This window comes from Pongo pygmaeus, chromosome 6, assembly GCF_028885625.2.
Source record: "Pongo pygmaeus isolate AG05252 chromosome 6, NHGRI_mPonPyg2-v2.0_pri, whole genome shotgun sequence".
Classification (NCBI taxonomy): domain Eukaryota; kingdom Metazoa; phylum Chordata; class Mammalia; order Primates; family Hominidae; genus Pongo; species Pongo pygmaeus.
Window position 1 is genome coordinate 49,319,626 of NC_072379.2, and position 26,898 is coordinate 49,346,523.

General features: G+C 40.8%; 1 protein-coding gene and 1 non-coding gene across 11 annotated transcripts in view; both read left to right on the top strand.

The window, feature by feature from the left end:
* Positions 1 to 26,898, top strand: part of ELMO1 (engulfment and cell motility 1) — a 595,247-nt gene that overhangs the window by 264,758 nt on the left and 303,591 nt on the right. The window lies entirely within an intron of this gene.
* On the top strand, positions 11,345 to 11,446 carry LOC129041859 (small nucleolar RNA U13). The gene has a single exon (XR_008503987.1). It is a non-coding gene; the product is annotated as a small nucleolar RNA U13 (small nucleolar RNA).

Consider the following 26,898-nt stretch of genomic DNA (forward strand, 5'->3'; position numbering starts at 1 on the left):
CATTGTGCAGCCCTTTGGGTTAAAATCATTCTTTCATATTGTGTGGCCAAATGGAATTTGCTTTATGTTCATTCACTTGTCAGATGCTGAGTGAGAAAATGACAATTTACCATGTAAATTCTTAAGATAATTAAGTCAGTCTTCTATGGCATGGTGAAAAATTCTCCAGGCCGCCTACTGGGCTCCTGCACACTTTGCCTAGAAGGATGAATTCTTTTCTTTACCTCGCTGTGCAACTTCCCTCTGCCAAGCAAAAGCACCTTGCTACCTTGAGAATAAATTGACAATCTCAATTTTGATATGTTGCTCATTTCTTTTGTGTACATTATTATTAATTTACAGCTTATCTTAGCAGCAGACCCAAGGAAGTGATTCTGCCTTTCTACTGTTTCCATGTAGCCAGCCTTGCCCAAGTCTTTGTTCCTCTTTCCCCATTCACATGTATTTGATAATTCAGCTTCTCCTAGAATATTTTGCCTTTTGTTTTTAAAGTTGAAAGAGCTATATGCAAGGCCGGGCTCAGTGGCTCACGCCTGTAATCCCAGCACTTTGGGAGGCCGAGGCAGGCGGATCACAAGGTCAGGAGGTTGAGACCAGCCTGGCCAATATAGTGAAATCCCGTCTCTACTAAAAATACAAAAAATTAGCTGGTCATGGTGGCGGGCCCCTGTAATCACAGATACTCGGGAGGCTGAGGTGGGAGAATCACCTGAACCCTGGAGGCGGAGGTTGCAGTGAGCCAAGATCGCACCAATGCACTCCAGCCTGGGTGACAGTGTGAGACTCCATCTCAAAAAAAAAAAGAGCTATATGCAAACATTCAGATGAAATTGGGATTACTTTTAAGCCACATGAACAAAATTCCCCTCGCCAGTCTGTTGCCTCTAAGAAAAAAATTATCTGTTGCCTCTTTTTCTTAAGCTATCTATTTAGAAATAATTTGGGGTTGACTGAACTGTCGCAACCGTAGTACAGAGTGTTACCCTGTTCCCTTTACCTAGCTTCCGGCAATGCTAATATCATACACATTATGTCTTACACAAAGTATATTTATCAAAACCAAATATTAACAGTGTGTGATCCTGTTAACCAAACAGCAGTGTTTTAGGATTTCACCAGGTTTTTCCCTGATGTCCTTTTCTTTCCTCAGATCCCAGGTAGCATTTGGTTGTCATAGTCTCATTCAACCTGCGACAGCTTCTCAGTCTTTCCTTATTTTTAATGGCCTTGATATTTCCTAGCAAGTCTGGTCATGTGTTTTGTAGACTGTTCTTCAATTTGGGTTTGTCTCATATTTCTCATGGTTAGACTGGGGTTATAGGTTTTTGGAGAGAACCTTACAGAGGCAAGGTCCCTTTGCCACATCGTATGAGGAGGTACATCTCTCCTGACTTTCACAATTTTTATTCTCTTCTATTGTGTGGTTTTAAATATCTTTCTATGGTGCTAATACTGTTTTTTTTTAATTAAAAAAATTTTTTTGAGACAGGGTCTGGCTTTGTTGCCCAGGCTGGAGTGCAGTGGTGTGATCTCAGCTTACTGCAACCTCTGCCTCTTGGGCTCAGGCGATCCTCCCACCTCAGCCTCCTGAGTAGCTGGGACTACAGGCGCCACCATGCCTGGCTAATTTTTTCTTTTTTTTTTTTTTTTTGAAGAGATGGGGTTTTGGGTTTTTGTTTGTTTGTTTGTTTGTTTGTTTTTGTTTTTGTTTTGAGACAGAGTTTCACTCTTGTTGCCCAGGCGGGAGTGCAATGGCATGATCTCGGCTCACTGCAACCTCCACCTCCCGGGTTCAAGCTATTCTCCTGTCTCAGCCTCCCGAGTAGCTGGGATTACAGGCGTGCACCACCACGCCCGGCTAATTTTTTGTATTTTTAGTAGAGACGGGGTTTCACCATAGCCAGGCTGGTCTTGAACTCCTGACCTCAGGTGATCCGCCCTCCTCAGCTTCCCAGAGTGCTGGGATTACAGGCGTGAGCCACCGTGCCCAGCCAGAGATGGGGGTTTTCCATGTTGCCCAGGCTGGTCTCAAACTCCTGGGCTCAAGCAATTATCCTACCTTAGCCTCCCAAAATGCTGGGATTATAGGTGTGAGCACCACACCTGGTCCATACTGCTTTTTATAGTGGAATGATGTGGATCGGTTACTTGTTTTTTTTCATGCAAAATCCTTCAAACCTGCTTAGGTTATCTGTGTAATATGGGATATCCCCATGAAAGAATATCAACTCAGAACATTGCTTTCTCTACCCTAAATACTTTCTTCAGCCTTTCAACTCCACTTGAAAAGCATGGATGTAGCACTTTGTAAAATGTTATACATTGGAAGAAATAATGCAAGAGAAAAAGAAGTGATTGAGTGAGTGTATTCGTCAAGGTTCTTCAGAGAATCAGAACCAATAAGATATATAGACACACAGACACACATACACAAACACAAACACACACACACACACACGAAAGCCAGTGGAGAGCCGGAGATCAGAGAGCTGCTGGTATGGATTCCAGGCTGGTCTGAAGGCCTAAGAACCAGAAGGACCAAAGGCTGGAGATTGGTGTTCCGGCTCAGGCAGTCAGGTAGAGAGTGAATTCCATCTTCCTCCACCTGTTTGTTTATTTGAGCCCTCAGTGGACTGGATGATGACTATCCACACTGGGGAACCATCTGCATGACTCAGTTCACCAATTCAAATGCTAATTGATATGGTTTGGCTGTGTCCCTACCCAAATCTCGTGCATTGTAGCTCCCATAACTCCCATGTGTTGTGGGAACAACCCAGTGGGAGATAATTGAATCATGGGGGCAGTTTCTCCCATGCTATTCTCATGGTAGTGAATAAGTCTTACGAGATCTGATGGTTTTATAAGACGTTTCCCCTTTGCTTGGTTCCTATTCTCTCCTTGCCTGTTGTCGTGTAAGATATGCCTTTCACCTTCTGCCATGATTGTGAGGCCTCCCCAGCCACGTGGCACTGTGAGTCCATTAAACCTCTTTTTCTTTATAAATTACCAAGCTTCAGGTATGTCTTTATCAGCAGTGTGAAAACGGACTAATATACTACTAATCTTTCCCAGAAACACAGTCACAGACACACCGAGATAATGCTTCACCAGCTATCTGGGTGTTCCTTGGCCCAGGCAAGTTGACATGTACAATTAACCATCACAGGAAGTTCCCCAGTGCCTAACTCCCTCCTGAATCACGCATTGGCTGTCTTGAGTTTTGGGGAGGGGCATTTATTTGGTTTGATGGATCTGTGGATATTTTAGAAAGCTGCTTTCAATCTGTAAAGTAAACCTCCCCTTCAAATACAAAGAGTAACATAGATACAGATTTTATCTAATTTCCTTTCACTTACGACCTCTCTAGGTCCCAGTAGATACCACATAGTAAGCAGTGAGTCAGGGAAAAGAAGGGCCAGAGTAATCCACAAACCTTAATCAATCCATGACCACCCAGCAGCTGGAGCGATCACTCTCTAGCTTTCTCTCATTAGCTACACACTAAATTAGAAATCTTTAAGTAGTGTCCTCTTGAACACAGAGTGGCAGGAATGAAATGCGACACATAACAGAGGAAAACAAATACAAGTAGTTTTAAAAATGAAGTCAGTCTTTAGAAGGAAGGTCACTTTTATTTCCTAAGATTTAATTCAAGTTATTCTCAGAACACATTTTAAATTATTGTGCTGTAACTTGAATAGTACTAATTACTATGCTTCCAATTGAGGAAAACAAAGAAATTTAATTAGCTCTGAAGTTTGAGAACTATTGAAAGAAGCACTATTCCCATGCCACTTCTTTGTACTTTCTTGTGCTCATGATGTTTTTAATTGCTAGTATATTTTGCTTTTATGTTTGAATGTGTTTGGCAACCATTGACACAGAGTGGAGTGTCATGAGTTTTACAAGCCACTCATAGCAGAGAGTTTTCTTGACAGGGCACAGAAAATGAAATCTCAGATTTGCTTTATCTGACAGTCTTCTGCTAGAACATGCTATGTTTAGAGTTCTCATTCTGTTAGTATCTAATTGGAAAGGTGGTCTTCTTTAATTCCTTGAAGCTCTTAATTTCAGTTCCACTGGAAACTCTTCTTCCCACCTTTTATCTAGTTTGTAACATACAATGTCCATTTCTGCTGGGTCACTTCCCACTGGAAGATGCATCTACAGTCCTTCCTAAGCTTTTTTAACGGCTACACCATATCCGTACTTAGGCATTGAGCTGTGTCTTCCATATTGGTCTATGCCAGTATTGTCTGACATTGATTGTATAGTCGTTTAAAAGCTATAACTGTGTTTTCCTTTTCCCTTCTTTACTTCGTCTTCTAACTTTTGTTTACTGCAACCAATATCAGCATAAAAGTAATAGAGAAATAAAAGAGAATGAGTTCCATGTTTCCATGACAGTGCATCCATTAGTTGTTTTTGTTTTCTGTTTCATTCTAGTTTTTGGTCATTTTGTAAATGGTCAAATAATTGTAATAGGAGGGAAGAGATTATTCTATGTTTTACTTGAAGCATTATCTCACAAGCACTTTTTCATATTGTTATACCACAATTACTTTTATGGCTGCTCATTCCATTGGATTGATGCATTGTATATATTTTGATATTTTTAAATACTGGACATTCAATGTTCTAGTATTTGTGTAAGCAATATTATATTGTGCATTTTTATTCTTACAGCTTTCTGTTTCCTTTTCAGTTATCTCACTGCGATAGACCAAAATATTTGGAGACTTTCATGGTCGTTAGGCTATATGTTGCTTTTTGTTCTGTTTTATTTATGACTATTTTTAGCACATTGTCATTTATAAGAAAGTGCTTTGTCAATGCATAGGGAGGAGGTGACAATAAGGAAACAGTCCTTTTCCTTGAAAGTATTGTTAGGATTCTGAGGAAGCTCTTCTAGGAAATGACAGTGAAAGTATAACAGTCGATGAGTCTTTGGGGAGCTTGGGAAATTGTTGAGATGTTAAAGGTCATTCTGAAATTAATTTGTCTAGCCCATTGTAGGCTATACTGAAATTATTATCTCTAGTAAATGACAGTATATTCTCAGCTATATCCAAAGGCTATTGTAGAACCAGCCACGACCTCCTGTATATCATTCCAGACATCACTTGAAAGTTCTTTCTTGTGTCTAATCTGAATCCTATGCTGCTGTGAAAATCATTTTCAAGTATTGCAGTTCAACTTGGAACTAAAGTAACTATGTTCTTCTACACTGAGAACAGAGACACTGTCCATTCTAAAGTGATCATGAGTCGTTTGTTAGTTTTGTTTTGTTTTTTTTCTTTGAGAGAGAATCTCACTCTGTCGCCCAGGCTGGAGTGCAGTGGTACAATCTCAGCTCACTGCAACCTCCGCCTCCTGGGTTCAAGTGATTCTGGTGCCTCAGCCTCCCGAGTAGCTGGGATTACAGGCACGCACCACCATGCCCAGCTAATTTTTTGTATGTTTAGTAGAGACGAGGTTTCACCATGTTTCCCAGGCTAGTCTTGAACTCCTGAGCTCAGGCAATCTGCCTGCCTTGGCCTCCCAAAGTGCTGGGATTACAGGCATGAGCCACAGTGCCCAGCCTGTTGGGTTTTGAGTTGGGCATGGGGAAGAGTGAAAGCCAAGTGTCCCCAGAGGGTTAAGAAACCTGTTGGAAGGTGACCCTGGGTGTAACTCCATGGTGGGCTGCCCGACTCAACTGCTGTTTGGTTTCAGCTGTCCTAAGGGGAGGACTGACTGCAGCCTGACAATACCTTCTGTGATGTGTTACTATTGTCATGCCGTTCCAACTGGACATTGAAAATTTGCAGACAAATGTAAAGAGATTTGATAGTGACTAATTTGCATTGCAGAAGGTGTTGGTAGTAGTGAACAGCTTGCTATGAAGCCCGTATTCAAAATTTGGAAGGAACAAACACTATGGATATGCTCGTCTCACCAAACTACCCAACCTATTTTTCTTTCACTCCTTTTCTTTGTCTCCTTATTATTCTGCTGATCATTTTCTCTTTGCAGTGTTTCAAATCCTGTTTCTCTTTTCTTTTCCCGCCTTCCTTTTTTCCCTCCCACTCCTTTTTTCTATATCACCTTTCTCTCTGCTCCCTCCACTTCATCTCAGGTCCCACTTCCCCGTTGGTTTTTTGCCATTCTTAACCCCTTTCCTCTTTTATTGGGAAAATAGGCTTTAAATTTGGAGTGTGCTAAGAAAATGTCGCTTTATGCTGAAAAACTGCGGGATTCAGGGACTGCATTTGTGGTGTGGCTTATTGATAGAAGAGAGGCTATGAAAGCTAGTGCTTACAAGTGATTTAAAGGCGATGGCTCAGTGTCTCAGGTGGACATGATTATGTTGTGGGACAGCTGGGTTCCATTTTAGCCTGATATTGACCTCTCCTTGCCATGTAATTAACAGTGTGCCAGCCACAGATCATAAAGTGAGTGCCGTTCAATGAATAACATCAGGTACTGGTGCCTGGAGTTTGTTGTACCCATGGGACCTAGTGGGCATGGGGCATGCCTGGATATCTAGCCAGGAGTGACACTTAAGCTCAATTTTTGGATGCTGGATTACAAGAGCTCTGACATGCATCCTCAGATAGCCGCTCGATACAGATGACTGATGAGTTCTGAAGCTTCACGCTGATGTGTCCAGGAGCCCAGGGGCAAACTGACCCTTTCTTCTTTAGGCACAACGCCTGCGTCAGCTGTTTAGAAATCATCAGAAAACATTTTAATCTTAGGGGGGCTCAATTTTTGGTGATTAAACTAGACTCCTAAATAGAGTTCTCTAAACCCCAAACACAATGAACAGAGATTCACAGTGACGTAGGTTTGCCTCCCTGAATGAGTGTTGCAATGAATCTCATCCTTTTCTTGGCTTTGGTGTTGTGTAGTGATTAACAAAAACGTGAGATGACCGCTGGGCACCTTTATAGGAAAAAGGAAGTGGGAGGGTATTAAGCATAGAATGGATGCTCTCATTTGCTTGAGATGTGTAAGTTGGGGTAGAATGAGGAAGGGCACAAGACTAAAGAGTTAAACCCACCAGTCATGGTTTCATTTAATACGCTAAGGAATTTGATGAGGTAATTGGGCAGATTCAGGGCAAAGAGAGAGCAGGGCTGAGTATCAGTGATCTTCAGATAATCACTAAGGTATTATTCAGGACACAAGCCAGATGACGTTAGCTTCACCAGAAGATGGGCTGATGTGGCCATGGATTCAGTTAGTAATTCTCGGAATTGCTGGGGCTTGGGGCAGCCACCACCATGTGGTTTATCTTTGTCTAACCTCACTAAAGCCGGCCGAGCAGGCACTGTCTGTTTTGGGCTCTCAGGTTTGGGGTGGTGGTTCTCAGTAGAGGCTGAAGGGGAAAGAGAGGCCTTTTAAAAAGAAAATATTTGTTTTCTCTTCTCTACATAAGTTTTGAGCTTAACGGGCTTTGATCAAGAAGAATTTCACCTTGGGTTTATGTTTTGAGTTACATCTCCTCAAGACGCTGCCGTGGGGCTGGAGGAGAAGGTCAGAGAGAGGGAAAACTTGGACTGTGCTGAAACCCTTTCAGGCTCACTTATTTAGTTATTCACTCAAAAACAGCAGCATGGACTAGGAGCTATCTGTGCTTTTGCAATGTAGCTTCACTACTTAAATTGAAATAAATTCCCTTATAATAGGTCCAATGTATAGTCCAAGGCAGATTTGAAATAACATTCAAAGAGTTTTTGGCCGTCCACTCAATGGGTATCTCTGTGACGTGGCTTGTACTGCCTCAATGGTCCTTTTTCTTGGAACCTCACATGGTAACTTTGGGCCAGAAGATGGTGTAGCATGAACAAGAAGAGGTGGCCTGCAGTCCTAGGTGCTGATCCATACTGGCCAGGACAGAGAATACGGGATATCACATAGTCTCTAAATACAGTTTTAAAGAGTGCATCTCTAGAGTTAAATGAGTTTGCCTTAAATTCTGTGCAGTTGCAGATGATGTAATCCATGTATAAACATTTTATTAGGCAGATTAAATTAAGATACAGGAAATGCTATTTCACATTTCGTTGAAGAGGAAAGTCAAGTCTTGTGAATATTGTTTACTATAACAGAAGGTTCTTACATATCCATCTCAACTCAGTTTTCTCATTGTTTCAGGATCCGAGTTCCCTGCTGCCTTCTACTCCTTGCATGGTAGAAAGTCAGTCTGCTAGGAGCTTGCTGAGATGAGTAAGAGCCGTCTGCTAGTGAAGGGAAATTTGGACTCAATGAAAATAGTAAATGGAAACCTCTGTTTGCTGTATCAAGCGTGCAGTACTTATACGCGTACATGGAACAATTTTTTTTTTAGCTTCAATGTTGTAAGGAAGATGGCAATTTTCCTTCTCGCGTAACATATAAATGCAGTACTTGGAAATCGAGTAGTTGGCTTGAGTTCTATTTCTGGTATTGTCAGCAATGTACTCGCCTAAGACAAGCCCTTTGACCACTAGCTATAGACTCTAATATCCTAATTAAGGTTATTAGTACCTTCTGATAGTAGCTTAGCTCCTCCATTTACAGCAAATCTTACTTTTTCTGCATTCAGCTGATGAAGTCTATGAAAGAATAGCAGGAATAATAAGCTAGTTTTGGTATTTTGGCCTTTTGGATAGGAATGCAGGGAGGAAATGAAATGAGGGATGCCTTGAAATGTCTCACTTAGACTTTCTTATGTTCAGAGAAATACAGACAGAACATTTCCTAGATATTGAGAGTACATTTCTTTTCTTGAACTATCTTAAGTGCCTCAGAAGAGGACTTCAGTTTGAGATGACTTTTTTTTTTTTTTTTAAATGTAAGCACAGACAATTCTCTCTCCACACTCAACCCTTTACAGAATTTCTGAGAACAGCGAATTTCAGCGAAGGGGAGGAACAGAAATGAAGTTGACAAGAGAAGCCATCTAAAATTAAAACTCTCCATATGGAATTGCTTTTTCTTTTCCTCCAGAGAGTGTACTTACTCTAAGTCAGCTCTGTCTTTGAACATTTTCTTATAGGATAGTCATTGGAGGCTCTGATAACTCCTAGCTTCTATTATTGTCCAGCTTGTATCTTTTAAATGTCAAAACTATGGTCTTCCAAATGACAAATTTTTATTTTTAAAATATTTTTACTAACTTTACTTATGTGTTGAACAGATAGTAGTACAAAATTCAAAAACAAAAGGCCCAACATGCTGAATTTCATTGATTTTTAGTCTTTGGATTGGATCTGATTGTGTTTAGAAGTTGATGGGGTATAAGTAGCTCTGTAAGCTAGATTCTTTATTGCTTCCCATCAGTCTAAAATGTATTAGAAGAGAAAGGCGGCCAGGCGCAGTGGCTCACGCCTGTAATCCCAGCACTTTGGGAGGCCAAGGTGGGCAGATCACGAGGTCAGGAGATCGAGACCATCCTGGGTAACATAGTGAAACCCCGTCTCCACTAAAAATACAAAAAATTAGCCAGGCATGGTGGTGGGCACCTGTAGTCCCAGCTACTCGGGGTGCTGAGGCAGGAGAATGGCATGAACCTGGGAGGCTGAGCTTGCAGTGAGCCAAGATTGTGCCACTGCATTCCACCCTGGGTGACAGAGCGAGACTCCGTCTCAAAAAAAAAAAAAAAAAAAAAAGAAAGGCCTGGTTACAAGAATAAACTAATGGATTATTTTTAACTAATAGCAAGTTTACCTAGAAACTAGATATTTAAATATTGCTGCTGTATCTATATTTTTGTCCATATTTTATTGCTCACGACACCACTAATTGGTAGATACACATTTTATGTACAACTGAGAAAAAGAAACCTAGCCAGTTAAACTATTTCCCAGCACCTGCCATTATTTAAATGATCTCTTAGGAAGGAATATCTAATATATTTTAAAAATAGATTTATTAAAATAACTCTTCTGGACTTAACGATATATAGGTATTTATCATTTAACAGTCTTATAAACATATAAAAAATCCAAGAAAAATACATCAGGTAAGTTTTACTCCTGAAACTTCTCTACAAGAAAGTTTAAGTCTTCTGAATCACTTTCAACTCAAGACTTCAATGTCTATATTTTGCCACACAATTTGCCCTTTGTGCTATAAAGAATATTGGTGAAATAGTTTTAAAAGAATTTTTTTGTTTATTTTGCATTAACATCTTCTACAAAGTTTCTGGAAAAAATAAATTTATAAAATGAAAGTTCAGCCAGGCATGGTGCTCACACCTGTAATCCCAGCACTTTGGCAGGCCAAGGTGGGTAGATCACTTGAGGCCATGAGTTTGAGACTAGTCTGTCCAACATGTTGAAACCCTATCTCTACTAAAAATACAAAAATTAGCCCAGCAAGGTGGCACATGCCTGTAATCCCAGCTACTTGGGAGGCTGAGGCACAAGAATCGCTTGAACCCAGGAGGCAGAGACTGCAGTGAGCTGAGATAGTGCCGCTGTACTCCTGCCTGGGTGACAGAGTGACAGAAAAAAAAAAAAAAACAAACAAACAAGGAAGAAGAAAGAGAAAGAAGGAAAGAAAGAGTAAAAGAAAGAGTAAGTTAGTTCACTGATGCTGAGTTCTTAAGCTGTTTACCACTGCAATTTTGTCATGTTAACACAATTCTGACTGTTGCTGGGCTGGAAATGTAGAGGAACAGATACCAGCAGTTCCAACCACCATTTGGTGCCTAGGGTTAGTAACTGCTCTGGTATATCTCAGGGTTTTCATTACAGTTGCTGAGACCCATTCTGCTAATTCAATTCAATGCTGAATTTTTAAATATTCACACATGAAAATTGCTTTGCGACTGCTGTCCATCTGACTGCAATTGGAAGATGCCATTCATTGTGAAATTCTACCCAAATTTAGAATTGGAAATAGAGGAAAAGAAATGTGCATCTGGGCCAGGCGCGGTGGCTCACGCCTGTAATCCCAGCACTTTGGGAGGCCGAGGTGAGTGGATCACCTGTGGTCAGGAGTTTGAGACCAGCCTGGCCAACATGGTGAAACCCTGTCTTTACTAAAAATACAAAAAAAAATTAGCTGGGTGTGGTGGCTTGCGCTTGTAATCCCAGCTACTTGGGAAGCTGAAGCAGGAGAATCGCTTGAACCCAGGAGGCGGAGGTTGCAGTGAGCCGAGATCCTGCCATTGCACTGCAGCCTGGGTGACAAGAGTGAGACTCCGTCTCAAAAAAAAAAAAAAAAAAACAAAAAAAGAAATGTGCATTTTAGAGTTAATGAAATATAATGATTAAATATAATTTCTAGAATTTTTAATGTTTCAGATGAGAATTGTGGACGTTCACTGTGCTCATAAACCAAAATGCTAAGTCAAAAGCAAAAGCTCTTCCTGTTGGTTCCTAAGTGCGATGATTGGGTTTTCACATTCATGTGTGACATGTGCCTCCCTCAAATCTTGTGATGATGTCGGCACGTGACCCATCTGACGTGGGAAGACAAGTGAAAATGTAAAAAAAAAAAAAAAAGCAAAAGCTTGAAATTTTGAAATGTCTTAATTTCTTAGCGTGATTATCCCCTTCGTTAGAATGCTCGCAAATATTAACAATACATTTTTTTTTCAAGACATCTAAAGTGACTCAATTTGAACATTTTAAGTGGCCGGTTAAAAAAAATTTTTCCCCTAGTAATTCAAACATTTGTTTTACTGTTAGAAATTCAGAAATCTGATTTAAGGATGACCTTCTAATTGAAAAGAGGAAAAGCAATGGAAAGATATCTGTATTTATAACTGAAACTGGCTCAAATCATAGCTGTATTCTCCTTTCTTTGAAGTGTATAGAATTATAGTCAATGGGTTAAGAAAAATTATTTAAAACTTGAAAATAAGGCAGCCAAGTAGAGCAGCATATCCTTTCAATGTCATATTGGAACATTTTTAAAATAAATAAACCTGACCAAGGATTATTTAATTATTCAGAAGAACTTCTTTATGTTTAACTTTTGTTTTTTACTCTTAATTGGAGTCTAGACGCTGGGAAGTTGTGCGTTAATGTTTAGATTTTTGGCAGTAGCTGTCTAGTGGAAAAAAGAACCCTGTGTGTTACACGTTTTAGGACATTAACCAGCTTTGCAGGTAACCTAGCAATTTTATACTAAAATTTTCAAAGGCTAGAAACACCTTCTCCATCAGCCGTCTTTGGATCAGCCTTATTATTTTGCCGGTTTCTTCATTATTGAGTTGAGTAAATCTTGACATATATTTATTCTATATTTTTACAAGTCCTGTTTTCAACTTTAAAAAATTTTTTCACTTTGTCAAGATTTAAACCTCTCAAGTGAAATGGTTACTACTTGTCATTATACTATATATTTGTAAGTTGACAAGTGCTCCTGGTAGTAGTTCATAGTGACCTGCAGAGATGAAAATGCATGTTTATGAGGTTTAAAAGTAGATTGCGGAGCCTGTGCATGACTTAGACTTCGTCAAGTGACTCCGATGTGATTAGCAAATTATTCTCCTTGTGTGGATGGAAGAGTTTCAGGGGCCAGAGCTGGCCTTGTGCAAGGAATCTAGCCAGAACATTTCAGAAGAGCCTGGGGATGCAGTGGTGCCCCAGGAGGCAGCTGTTGGTCTTTGCTCCTCCAGCACCTGGTGTGGGGTTTTTTAAGCTCTCAACCATGTGTGTGGTGGTTTCCTGGAGTTACCATCCTTGTCCTTCAGGGGATTTGAGGAGATTCTTCTGTTTGCAGAGGCTCCAGAAACACAAGGTTGGGTCTTCAGAATGATCTCTGATGGAATTGATTGTATCAGACATTAAATTTACTTAGTTCCAGTTTACCCCCACCATGTACTTTTTTTATCTCTCTCCCTCTTCCATTAATCCCATTTTTCTCCCTCCTTTCCTTCCCCCCTTTTTTTGTGTTGACCTATTTACAAACTCCCCTCACTTGAGATGATGCAGAGGATTACATCACGCTTAACTGATATATATGTATATATTTATTTGATTACCTGAAGGCTTTCTATAATGCCTTAGTGGAAGCCTGTATGGTAAATGCCAATCAATGAAATAGAGGGAGTAGAAATTTCCTGTGTATTTGAATGTTGCATTGATCACCTTATCTAGTGTACCTGGCCATTTTCTTAAGGTAGTAATTAAAGTGTTTCATACTTGAAGTGGTTTACGGTCATGAATTTTGAATTGACAGAATACTCAAAGTACAGTGCTGTATTTTCTTATGTAGCTCAGGTAGGTCAGCACTCAAAAGTCAGGTAAGATGTTGCTGAAAGTATAAATGAGTGGAAAACAAGAAAGGCTATTAAATTCTTTGCCAGAGAAATCTTCATAAATAGAACAAGTGACCATCCGAGTGGGAGACTGAAAATGTCTGTTCCTGAATTCACTGAGATAGAGAAGGTAGAATATCCCCACAATATTTTGGGGGACTTTTGGTTCTTTAATTCATTGTCTGGTTATGTTGATAAAACCCTGGGGATGGAGATATGTACAGTTCAACAGTCTCAGAAAGGAGGCCCCTTTAGTACAGTGTTTATGGGATTCAGGATAAGTGTGGGCTCAGAATGGTGTCAGGAATCAGAACCCTGGAGCCAGTGAGAAAGCCAAACTTCACATAAATGACATCTGAAGTCTAGTAAGAGCTCAAGATCAGTTGATGTCTTGAGGGGAACCAGGCATGGTGTAAGAACCAGGATTTCTTCAAGAAGGAGCTTTAGAAGAATGTAGTGGAGAATGCTGACGCCACTCCAGACTGAAAGCTCATAGTTGACGGCTGCCTCCTCGCAAGGGCCCACCTGGTTCTAGGTTCTGTTCACAGCATTTTCTGGGCATCATGTCATTTAACCCTCACAGCAGGCCAGTGAGAAAGTAATACTATTAATTTGCAGCGTTATAGGGGAAGAAGTGGCTTTAGAGAGGTGAAGTTTCCTTCTAAGAGTATCAACTGATATTGAAGCTTGCATTGGAACCCAGGTTGGTCTCTCTCCACCTCTGTGCTGCCAGTCACGACACTGTGCTGCCTCCTATGTCTGCGCCTCCCACCTGTTGCAAGTAGCCAGCCTCTTACGTGATGAAGACCATCAGGCCTGAAGGTCCAGGCCCTTTTGCTCCTGCAGAAAGCCCAATTGGGGTGGGACATCTGGTCATGCAGAAGCCACATGACTGGTGGGCACAGGACTCCCAGGCACCTGTTCTCTCAAGGGTGGGCTCTTCTGGGGACATTTGGGGGCTACTTATGATTCCGTTGAGCTGTCCTTTGACTTATTCCTTTCAACCTCAAACATACAGGGCCACTCAGAGAAGCAGTACCTATGGCAGCTTTAAACCGCCCTGCTCTGCTGTTCTGTCTGACAGCATGAGAAGCCAGCAAAAGCTTCTTCACATCAGGGTGCCAGTGGGGAAATAGGAGGGAAAAGCGGGAATAGGAAGGAAAAGCATGCTATTTTCTAGACAGGGGAGGATTTCATACCAGTGTGTTCAGAATGGTTTTACAAAAACTGTGCATATATGCTCCAGGTCTGTTCAGGAAAGATTCATTTGTGGAGGATTGAAATGTTCCTATTAATATTTCTTATCTAAGAGAAACAGAGGCATCTACCGAATTTCACAAAATGTAATATAAAAACTGATCTCCAGGGGTCACCTTTAATGTTTTACTTCCTTCTTCATTGTTGAAAATATATTTCAGCTCTCTTTTACATACCAGCATCCAGCACAGGGAGAAGACAGCATAATCACTGTGAAAGTATTATCAAATGCAAGCACGCATTTGCATTTTTGGCAAACAACCACTTTTGATTTTACATTGTATTATTCCATCATATTTAAAGCACAAGATCCTGAAATTATCAAACCTACTTGAGTTTGCGATAGTCAGATACTAGTTTCATTGTGCTTTTAATTAATAAAATGTAGATTGTCTAAATTAAAATTTTCATTATGAAATATTTTGACCATAAGGGAAAAACAGAATTAAATGGTATTCATGTATGTACCTAACACTCAGATTTTACAGATACTAACCTTTTGTTGTATTTTCTTCAAACATGCCTTTATGTTGACTATTAATAAAATAGCACATTACAGATGTAGTTGTCGTACAGCCCCCTTCACATCCTCTCTTCCTCCCTTTCTCCTTTCCTGAGGCTGATGTATATTAGTCCCCTGAATTATTATTATTATTATTATTATTATTATTATTATTATTTTTTTTTTTGAGACAGAGTCTCACTCTGTCACCCTGGCTGGAGTGCAGTGCCATGATCTTGGCTCACAGCAATCTCTGCCTCCCGGTTCAAGTGAATCTTTTGCCTCAGCCTGCCCGGTAACTGGGACTATAGGTGCACACCACCACGCCTGGCTAATTTTTGTATTTTAGTAGAGACGGAATTTTGCCACGTTGGCCAGGCTGGTCTTGAACTCCTGACCTCAGGTGATCCACTCACCTCGGCCTCCCAAAGTGCTGGGATTACAGGCATGAGCCACCGTGCCCAGCCCCGTGAAAGTTTTTATGCTTTGACAACATGGTTGTGAAAATACTAAGTAAAATTTTCTTCAGAGCTGTATTTTGAAGTAACATTATCAATTTAGAGCCATAAGCCTATTCTTTTATTATTATACTTTAAGTTGTAGGGTACATGTGCACAATGTGCAGGTTTGCTACATAGGTCTACATGTACCATGTTGGTTTGCTGCACCCATCGACTCGTCATTTACATTAGGTATTTCTCCTAATGCTATCCTCCACCAGCACCCCCCACCCCTCAACAGCCCCAGTGTGTGATGTTCCCCTCCCTGTGTCCATGTGTTCTCATTGTTCAACTCCCACTTATGAGTGAGAACATGTGGTGTTTGGTTTTCTGTCCTTGTGATAATTTTGCTGAGAATGATGGTTTCCAGCTTCATCCATGTTCCTGCAAAGGACATGAACTCATCCTTTTTTATGGCTGCATAGTATTCCATGGTGTATACATGCCACATTTTCATTATCCAGTCTATTATTGATGGACATTTGGGTTGGTTCCAAGTCTTGCTATTGTGAATAGTGCCGCAATAAACATACATGTGCATGTGTCTTTATAGCAGCATGATTTACAATCCTTTGGGTATATACCCAGTAATGGGATGGCTGGGTCAAATGGTATTTCTAGTTCTAGATTCTTGAGGAATCGCCACACTGTCTTTCACAATGGTTGAACTAGTTTACGTCCCACCAACAGTGTAAAAGTGTTCCTGTTTCTCCACATCCTCTCCAGTACCTGTTGTTTCCTGACTTTTTAATGGTCGCCATTCTAACTGGTGTGAGATGGTATCTCATTGTGATTTTGATTTGTGGTTCTGTGATGACCAGTGATGATGAGCATATTTTCATATGTCTCTTGGCTGCATAAATGGCTTCTTTTGAGAAGTGTCCATTTATATCCTTTGCCCACTTTTTGATGGGGTTGTTTTCTTCTTATAAATTTGTTTAAGTTCTTTGTCAATTCTGGATATTAGCCCTTTGTCAGATGCATAGATTGCAAAATTTTTCTCCCATTCTGTAGATTGCTTGTTCACTCTGATGATAGTTACTCTGGCTGTGCAGAAGCTCTTTAGTTTAATTAGATCCCATTTGTCTATTTTGGCTTTTGTTGCCATTGCTTTTGGTGTTTTTAGTCATGAAGTCTTTGCCAGTGCCTATGTCCTGAATGGTATTGCCTAAGTTTTCTTGTAGGGTTTGTATGGTGTTAAGTCTTACATTTAAGTCTTTAATCCATCTTGAGTTAATTTTTGTATAAGGTGTAAGGAAGGGATCCAGTTTCAGTTTTCTATATATGGCTAGCCAGTTTTCCCAGCACCATTTATTAAATAGGGAATCCTTTCCCCATTTTTTGTTTTTGTCAGGTTTGTCAAAGATCAGATGGTTGTAGATGTGTGGTATTATTTCTGAGGGCTCTGTTCTGTTCCATTGGTCTCTGTTCCATATCTCTGTTTTGGTACCAGTACCATGCTGTTTTGGTTACTGTAGCCTTATAGTATAGTTTGAAGTCTGGTAATGTGATGCCTCCAGCTTTGTTCTTTTGGCTTAGGATTGACTTGGCAATGCAGGCTCTTTTTTGGTTCCATATGAACTTTAAAGTAGTTTTTTCCAATTTTGTGAAGAAAGTCATTGGTAGCTTGATGGGGATGGCGCTGAATCTATAAATTACCTTGGGCAGTGTGGCCATTTTCACGATATTGATTCTTCCTGTCCATGAGCATGGAATGTTCTTCCACTTCTGTCCTCTTTTATTTTGTTGAGCAGTAGTTTGTAGTTATCCTTGAAGAAGTCCTTCACATCCCTTGTAAGTTGGATTCCTAGGTATTTTATTCTCCTTATAGTAATTATGAATGGGAGTTCACTCATGATTTGGCTCTCTATTCTTGGTACATAGGAATGCTTGTGATTTTTGCACATTGTTTTCGTATCCTGAGACTTTACTGAAGTTGCTTATCAGCTTAAGGAGATTTTTGGGCTGATACGATGGGGTTTTCTGGATATACAATCATGTCATCTGCAAACAGAGACAATTTGACTGCCTCTTTTCCTAATTGAATAGCCTTTATTTCTTTCTCCTGCCTGATTGCCCTGGCCAGAACTTCCAACACTATGTTGAATAGGAGTGGTGAGAGAGGGCATCCTTTTCTTGTGCCAGTTTTCAAAGGGAATGCTTCCCATTTTTGCCCATTCAGTATGATATTGGCTGTGGATTTGTCATAAATGGCTCTTATTATTTTGGGATACATTCCATCAATACCTAGTTTATTGAGAGTTTTTAGCGTGAAAGGCTGTTGACTTTTGTCAAAGGCCTTTTCTGCCATCTATTGAGATAATCATGGGTTTTGTCGTTGGTTCTGTTTGTGTGATGGATTATGTTTATTGATTTGCTTATGTTGAACCAGCCTTGCATCCCAGGGATGAAGCAGACTTGCTCGTGGTGGATAAACTTTTTGATATGCTGCTGGATTTGGTTTGCCAGTATTTTATTGAGGATTTTCACATTGATGTTCATCAGGGATATTGGCCTAAAATTCTCTTTTTTTGTTTTGTCTCTGCCAGGCTTTGGTATCGGGATGATGCTGGCCTCATAAAATGAGTTAGGGAGGATTCCCTCTTTTTCTATTGATTGGAATAGTTTCAGAAGAAATGGTACCAGCTCCTCTTTGTACCTCTGGTAGAATTCAGCTATGAATCTTTCTGGTCCTGGACTTTTTTTGGTTGGTAGGCTATTACTGCCTAAATTTCAGAACCTGTTATTGGTCTATTCAGAGATTCAACTACTTCCTGGTTTAGTCTTGGGAAGGCGTATGTGTCGAGGAATTTATCCATTTCTTCTAGACTTTCTAGTTTATTTGTGTAGAGGTGTTTATAATATTCTCTGATGGTAGTTTGTATTTCTGTGAGATTGGTGGTGATATCCCTTTATCATTTTTTATTGTGTCTACTTGATTTTTCTCTCTTTTCTTCTTTATTAGTCTTGCTAGCGGTCTATCTATTTTGTTGATCTTTTCAGAAAACCAGCTCCTGGATTCATTGATTTTTTTGAAGGGTTTTTTGTGTCTCTATCTCCTTCAGTTCTGCTCTGACCTTAGTTATTTCTTGTCTTCTGCTAGCTTTTGTTTTTGCTCTTCTCTAGTTCTTTTAATTGTGATGTTAGGGTGTTGATTTTAGATCTTTCCTGCTTTCTCTTGTGGGCATTTAGTGCTATAAATTTTCTTCTACATACTGCTTTAAATGTGTCCCAGAGATTCTGGTACGTTGTGTCTTTGTTCTCATTGGTTTCAAAGAACATCTTTATTTCTACTTTCATTTTGTTATGTCTCTAGTAGTCATTAGGAGCAGGTTGTTCAGTTTCCATGTAGTTGTGCAGTTTTGAGTGAGTTTCTTAATCCTGAGTTCTAATTTGATTGCACTGTGGTGTGAGAGACAGTCTCTTGTGATTTCTGTTCTTTTACATTTGCTGAGGAGTGTTTTACTTCCAATTATGTGGTCAATTTTGGAATAAGTGCGATGTCGTGCTGAGAAGAATGTACATTCTGTTAATTTGGGGCGGAGAGTTCTGTAGATGTCTATTAGGCCTGCTTGGTCCAGAGCTGAGTTCAATTCCTGGATATCCTTGTTAATTTTCTGTCTCGTTGATCTGTGTAATATTGACAGTGTGGTGTTAAAGTCTCCCATTATTATTCAGTGGGAGTCTGAGTCTCTTTGTAGGTCTCTAAGAACTTGCTTTATGAATCTGGATGCTCCTGTATTGGGTGCATATATATTTAGGATAGTTAGCTCTTCTTGTTGAATTGATCCCTTTACCATTATGTAATGGCCTTCTTTGTCTCTTTTGACCTTTGTTGGCTTAAAGTCTGTTTTATCAGAGACCAGGATTGCAACCCCTGCTTTTTTTTTTCTTTCCATTTGCTTCTTCCTCCATCCCTTTATTTTAAGCCTATATGTGTCTTTGCACATGAGATGGGTCTCCTGAATACAGCACACCAATAGGTCTTGACTCTTTATCCAGTTTGCCAGTCTGTGTCTTTTAATTCGGGCATTTAGCCCATTTACATTTAAGGTTAATATTGTTATGTGTGAATTTGATCCTGTCATTATGATACTAGCTGGTTATTTTGCCCATTAATTGATGCAGTTTCTTCCTAGCATCAATGGTCTTTACAATTTGGCATGTTTTTGCAGTGGCTCATGCCAGTTGTTCCTAGCCATGTTTATTGCTTCCTTTAGGAGCTCTTGTAAGGCAGTCCTGGCGGTGACAAAATCTCTCAGCATTTGCTTGTCTGCAAAGGATTTTATTTCTCCTTCACTTATGAAGCTTAGTTTGGCTCTATATGAAATTCTGGGTTGAAAATTCTTTAAGAATGTTGAATATTGGCCCCTACTCTCTTCTGGCTTGTAGGGTTTCTGCAGAAAGATCTGCTGTTAGTCTGATGGGCTTCCCTTTGTGGGTAATTTGACCTTTTTCTCTGGCTGCCCTTAACATTTTTTCCTTCATTTCAACCTTGGTAAATCTGACAATTATGTGTCTTGGGGTTGCTCTTCTCAAGGAGTATCTTTGTGGTATTCTCTGTATTTCCTGAATTTGAATGTTGGCCTGCCTTGCTAGGTTGGGGAAGCCCTCCTGGGTAATATCCTGCAGAGTGTTTTCCAACTTTGTTCCATTCTCCCTGTCACTTGCAGGTGCACCAATCAAATGTAGATTTGGTCTTTCACATAGTCCCATATTTCTTAGAGGCTTTGTTCGTTTCTTTTCACTCTTTTCTCTGATCTTGTCTTCTCGCTTTTTTTCATTAATTTGATCTTCAATCACTGATATCCTTTCTTGCGCTTGATCAAATTGGCTATTGAAGCTTGTGTATGCTTTACGCAGTTCTCGTACTGTGGTTTTCAGCTCCATCAGGTCGTTTAAGCTCTTCTCTACACTGTGTGCTGTTCATCTAACCTTTTTTCAGGGTTTTAGCTTCCTTGTGATGGGTTAGAACATGCTCCCTTAGCTCGGAGAAGTTTGTTATTACCGACCTTCTGAAGCCTACTTCTGTCAGCTCGTCAAACTCATTCTCCATCCAGTTTTGTTCCCTTGCTGGCGAGGAGCTGCGATCCATTGGAGGAGAAGGTGCTCTGGTTTTTGGAATTTTCAGCCTTTCTGTTGTGGTTTCTCCCCATCTTTGTGGTTTTGTCTAACTTTGGCCTTTGATGTTGGTGACCTACAGATGAGGTTTTGGTGTGGATGTCCTTTTTGTTGATGTTGATCCTATTCGTTTCTGTTTGTTAGTTTTCCTTCTAACAGACAGGCCCCTCAGCTTCAGGTCTGTTGCGGTTTGCTGGAGGTCCACTCCAGACCCTTTTTGCCTGGGTAACACCCCTGGAGGCTGCAGAACAGCAAATATTGCTGCCTGATCCTTCCTCTAGAAGCTTTGTCCCAGAGGGGCACCCACCTGTATGAGGTGTCTGTCTGCTCCTACTGGGAGGTGTCTCCTAGTCAGGCTACTCAGGGGTCAGGGACCCACTTGAGGAAACAGTCTGTTTGTTATCAGATCTTGAACCCTGTGCTGGGAGAACCGCTGCTCTCTTCAGAGCTGTCTGGTAGAGACGTTTAAGTCTGCAGAAGATGTCTGCTGCCTTTTGTTCAGATATGCCCTGCCCCCACAGGTGGCATCTAGAGAGGCAGTAGGCCTTGCTGAGCTGTGGTGGGCTCTCCCCAGTTTGAGCTTCCCTGCTGCTTTGTTTACACTGTGAGCACAGAACCGCCTACTCAAGCCTCAGCAGTGGCAGACACCCCTCCCCCTGCCAGGCTCCAGCATCCCAGGTTGATCTCAGATTGCTGTGCTAGCATCCTAATGCTCTGTGGGCGTGGGACCTGCCGAGCCAGGCACGGGAGGGAATCTCCTGGTCTGCCGATAGTGAAGACTGTGGGAAAAGCACAGTATTTTGGCAGGAGTGTACTGTTCCTCCAGGTAGAGTCACTCACAGCTTCCCTTGGCTGGGAAAGGGAAATCCCCGGACCACTTGCGCTTCCTGGGTGAGGTGATGCCCCACCCTGCTTTGGCTCACCCTCCATAGGCTGCACCCACTGTTCAACCAGTCCCAGTGAGATGAACCAGGTACCTCAGTTGGAAATGTAGAAATCACCCGTCTTCTACGTCAGTATCACTGGGAGCTGTAGACCGGAGCTGTTCCTATTTGGCCATCTTGGAAGTAACCCGTAAGTCTATTCTTAAAGTCATTTTTCTGTGAGGTATAATTCCTGAAGTGACCACTTGTTGGAGGAGGTTGAGGTTAGTATAATTACTATCAAAAAATAGACTTTCAGAAATTGGTTCTAGCTTTTCCTGCCCCTCACTCCTTCTCTGAGCAGCCTGATGGATCCTTCCCCACGTGTGTCCCTTATAGGTGTCCACTCCGGCAGATACCCCTTGGAGACATATGCAGAGGTAACTACCATTTGTTTGGATTTTGCTCCAACACAACCAGCTTATAGACATTATACAGAAACTTGCTTTTTTATTTCTCAATTCATCATGAACATGCTCACATCTAAGTAGATTAACAATCTGGTGCTTTCTAATATATTTACATAGAAGTTTATATCACAAATTCCATTCCTTTCATTTTCTTCTTTTTTAAACCATAGCCTTTTCTCCTTAACTTCACTAAATGAAGCTACCCCTCTCTTTTGCAGCCTCCCTTCTTTCCAGTGCTGTGTGTTAGCCATCTGAGTGTATGCTTCCCACCATTTCTAAATGCTTTTATGATAGGGTGTATATGTGTGCACATGCACGCACACACTCATCCACACACATGCACACATAGGTATATTTGATCATTGCTGTACAAAAACGGGATCACACTTGCTACATTCTATAAACCAAGTGGCTGTTACTGTTGAGGTTTGGAAAACACCAAAAAAAAAAAAAAGCCCAAACAAAAAAGCCCAAACATTGGTCAAGGTGCCAGAACATATCTGGGAGATCCAGACCTCTTACCCAGGTCTTCTCAGACAGTCACTTTCTCTGCACCCAGCTTCAAATGAAGACCACTCCCACACAGCCCTGGCAGCTCAGGGCAGCGTTCTTGGGCCAGGCCTTCCCAGCCTCTGCTTTGGGTTTGCAGGAGGACAGCCACCTCCTGCCATCCAGATTTCAGGCACAGCTTCCTCTGATTTCCAAGGTCACGTTAGACTGTACCTGGAACCATGACTGCATGAGGTTCACAAGGACACCAAAGCTTTATTTTTTACTTTTTAACATAGTAGTTTTTTACTCCATCTAATCTGTTTGCTAAGGTTAGGGGCAATGTGACATTCACATGCTATTTACCTAACATTTCCAATACTCTCATCCTCCATCAAGGTTATTACTTTTCTGGTTGGCAGTGGACTCAAATCCTCATTCTCAAAAGCTTGTTCTCAGGGCTGGGAAAGGCACAGTTGCTCTGTTGGCAGGTGGGCAGATTTCCATGGGCTAAAACAAAACTAAAGCAGAAGTCACTGTATTTTTGCTGCTCCTGACCCTTGACAGAGAAAGAGAGTGGAAAATTTCTCCTTGGTATTTGCTAGCTTTATTGTGGGGTGTCACACGATGCATTTGAAAAAAGTTAATTTGAAATTTTAGTTTCAACGCTGATTTTTAAACCAGAACTATGTCCATCTCTCTTGTCTTTTTATCCTCAGCTCTGGCTGATTCCCGCTGGAATTGTTTCCAATATGTTCTCCAGAAAACCATCTCCTTTCAGAAACTTTCAGGATCACAGGGGCCGAATGCGTCTGTTTAGCTATTAGGTTGAATCATGATAACATTACATTTTTGTACGTCAAAAATGGCCAGATATTGTCACTTCAGTGGTTGAACCCAATATGTTTACCCTGAATATTTACAGGTCGGAAGGCTTGGGAGCTAGAAGGCCCCATCAGGATTCTATTACCCAGTTCTCAATATTTACAGGGGACCACCTGGAGCCGGCCTAATTGCCCAGTTGGTGATGAATTGATTCACCTGTGCTGAAGCCTTCCTCATACAGTCCCCCATGGCGAACTGTGAAGCGTGGTGTGAACGGTCAGGCTCCAGGAGGTGTAGGCTTCAAGGATCACAATAAAGGATGGGGGTTTTTAAAGCCCAGAGGGCTATTCCCTGGCAGGAAAGGAAAGTTGGGCAAACACCCTGGAGGGGCCCAAGCCCGAGAGACCTCAGGACCTGAGGTTGCCCCTGACTCTGAGGATTCAAATCAGACAGATCCTCTTCCTGGCCTCTTCTATCCACACCCTAGTCTTCCCACACTGTTTGAAATGCTGTGGGCAGAATGCAGGCCGCTCACACTGACTGCAGAGGACTGACTTGGGCAGGTGGGCATGAGCCTTTCTGCCCAGCGTGAGTCCCTCTGGCACAGCTGGATGCTGACCTGCAGGGAGGCGCTTCAGCGAGTACTTGAGCAGGGTCCAGGATGAGAAGCCAAACGGTTTCTCATGTTCTCCTGCAAAATGAATTCATTTCCTTGTTAGAGAACAGTGGGCACACCCCTAGTCAAATATAAGTGAAAATCGATGCATCTTTATTAGAAAAAGTTAGAAAAATATGGGCAGATAGAAAAAAAATTACCCATCTTCCCACCACTACAAATCATTATTACTACTACTTTGGCAAATTTCCTTCCAGATTTTAATGCATTCAAAAAATACATAATTATGCTAAGTCTTTGTCTTGATACTGCTAATCCATGTATACTTTATATAATAAGAATATATAGAAAATATTCTATGTAAAATATACATTGACAAGGACTACATACTACTATAGAGATTGTATACAAAATACAACTAGCATGCATTTTATATTTCTACCCTTTTCATTCATCATAAGTAAATACTCTATGCACATAAATGTTGCATAATGTTCCCTACAGTCGATTTTCCATCATGTAGTTAACAAAATTTTTTTTTTTTTAGTGTAGTAGTTAAGTACGTGGACTCTGGACGGTTGGGTTCAAATCCCAACACACTGATTGTGTGAATGTGGGTAAGATGTTTAATCTCTGTTTGTCTCCATCTGTTAATCGTTAAAATAGGTGTAAGAGTTATATGTAGCCTGTTAAAGAAAAAAAAAAAAAGAATTACACGTAGCCTGTTGTAGAAAAGAGACCAAAGTCTTCAGACATTGCCATTTATAAGAAGTACATTGAAGGGAGGTAAGCTATGTTTACCAGCCATGGCTCAGATCCCTAGCATGTCAAAATTAGATGTCGTCTTTTACGTCTGAATATATCAAAGGCCCCATCTGAGGTTCGCCTTTAAACAAAAGAGGAGAAGAGGCCCTAAGACACAAAATTTGGGCATTGAGTCACTGTGATACTAGCTGGCAGGGGAATGGGGACCTTCTAGCCATGAGCTAAGGCTACTGAAAACATTCCTTTCAACATAACATTCGCAGGACAGAGAATTTGTTGAGTGAAACATTTGGGAGTCTATAAAATCATTATAGTATCCAGGGGAACAAAACGTTAAACATTTACAAAGGGGCCACTGTGTTGTTCAGGGAGCAAAATATTAGCATTTCTTTGTTAATTAAGATTTTGAACTTTCGATTGAGGAGTTTTTAACTTTGTACAAGGACTGACTCTCTGATTAATTCATGGGTCGCTGGGAGGATCAAACACTTAGAACAAGAGTCTGCAAATGTTTCCTATAAAGGGCCAGGTAGTAAATATTTTTAAGTTTTGTGAGCCATATGCAAGGCTCTGTCACAGCTTCTGGATTCTGCTCCCTGGTGTGAAAGCAGCCACAGACAATATGCAAATCAATAAGTATGACTGAGTTCCAATATGACTTTTGTTATGGACCCTGAAATTTGAATTTCATGTCATTTTCACATCACAGATTTTTTCTTTTGATTAAAAAAACTATTTAAAAATGTAAAAGAAAAAATATTTTAGACTCTCAACTGTACAAAAACCATTTGGCTCCTGGGCTGTAGTTGGCTAACCCCTGGCTTAGAGCAGTACTTGGCACTAGTGACTGCTATGTATGTGTCGGCTCCTACCCCCCACAGTTGCAGCTGTTGTTATCACCATCGTCACCATCTACATCCTTCTGCTATTATAAATAAAGCACTGAAGAACATCTTCAGGGAGAAAGGTTTTTGTCCCTCCCCTGCTTTTGCAGTTACTAACTGTGCTGCAGCCCTATGCTAGGGCCAGATGGTGCTAGGTTCTGGAGAAATCTCTGCATGCCTTTGACTTCCTGGGAGTCCATGTGTAGCAGCTGCAGCTTGATCAGCTCCTCACTTCACCGTGGCAGAGAGGTTTCCCCTCCCATACTGGTGGTCGTTCCTCACCAGAGGCTGCCTGGAAAGCTGTGCTGGGCTCCAGGAAAATGGGCTTCATGATGGATTATCAAGACCCACCTTGGAGTGATGTTTGCACATGTGCTGTGTTCTTTGTTGGACATCATAGCCTGTGCTCTCCCTGGGGATGAATGAAAAAGGGAGACAGAGATGCCTACTGTACATGACATGTATTTGTCCCTTGTTTTAGAGTGACGAGAGGTGGGAGAAAGGGGGTCATAAAAGGAGTGGTACAAGGAGGAGCTGGGAAGTAAGGGAAGAAAGAATAGGACATTGTTGCTAGAATGAGCCATGATATCTGGATTGTTCCAAATCTCCCATGCACTCAGCTGAGTAGAAAAATTGCAGATATCTTTATAAACCTTGACAATACTACTTTGTTATTCATAAAGACTTTTTTAAAAATCATAACTAGCTTCATTTTTAAAGGAAATTTATTCCCAAAGCATTTTTTAATTGAGTTTTTATGGTAATTCTTTGTATTGACTGTTGAATCAACATACCAAATAAAATATGCTCCAGTGTTTTCTTTTATTCAGGAAGTCTTAATTCTGCTTCTTCAAAATAATGAACTGGTGAGAGTCAATTCAGATTTTCACGAATTACATACCTGGCAGTACACGGCCTTTTCTAAGAGTAAATTTAAAAAAGTATTATTTTTTAACTAGGAAAGTTTGCCTTAAATCCAGAATCGTTGGTGTATGATCTTTCGTTGTGTTTTCCTGTGTAATTTATGAGTGTGTGTATGTCTTGCTGTATTGTTAAGACTTTTAATAACTCATTTCTGAAATAGAAGTTCCTTGAAGGCAGGTACTATTTTTGTTTTAAACTCATCTTTAGATGAAATGTATCATTTCTATCTTGCACAGTGCCTTGCATAGTAGTGGACGTCCAAAATTGTGTGATGAGAAGGAACTAGGGGTTGCAAGCCATCTAGTGGTTATTTGCCTTTCCCTTCCCTAGACAGTGTCCCTGCTGTATACAGCCAGCCCTGACTACAGTATTGCTCAGGACAAAATCTTCTCTGCTATTCCTGTTTCTGTAGTGGCACAGAATACTGTCAGTACCC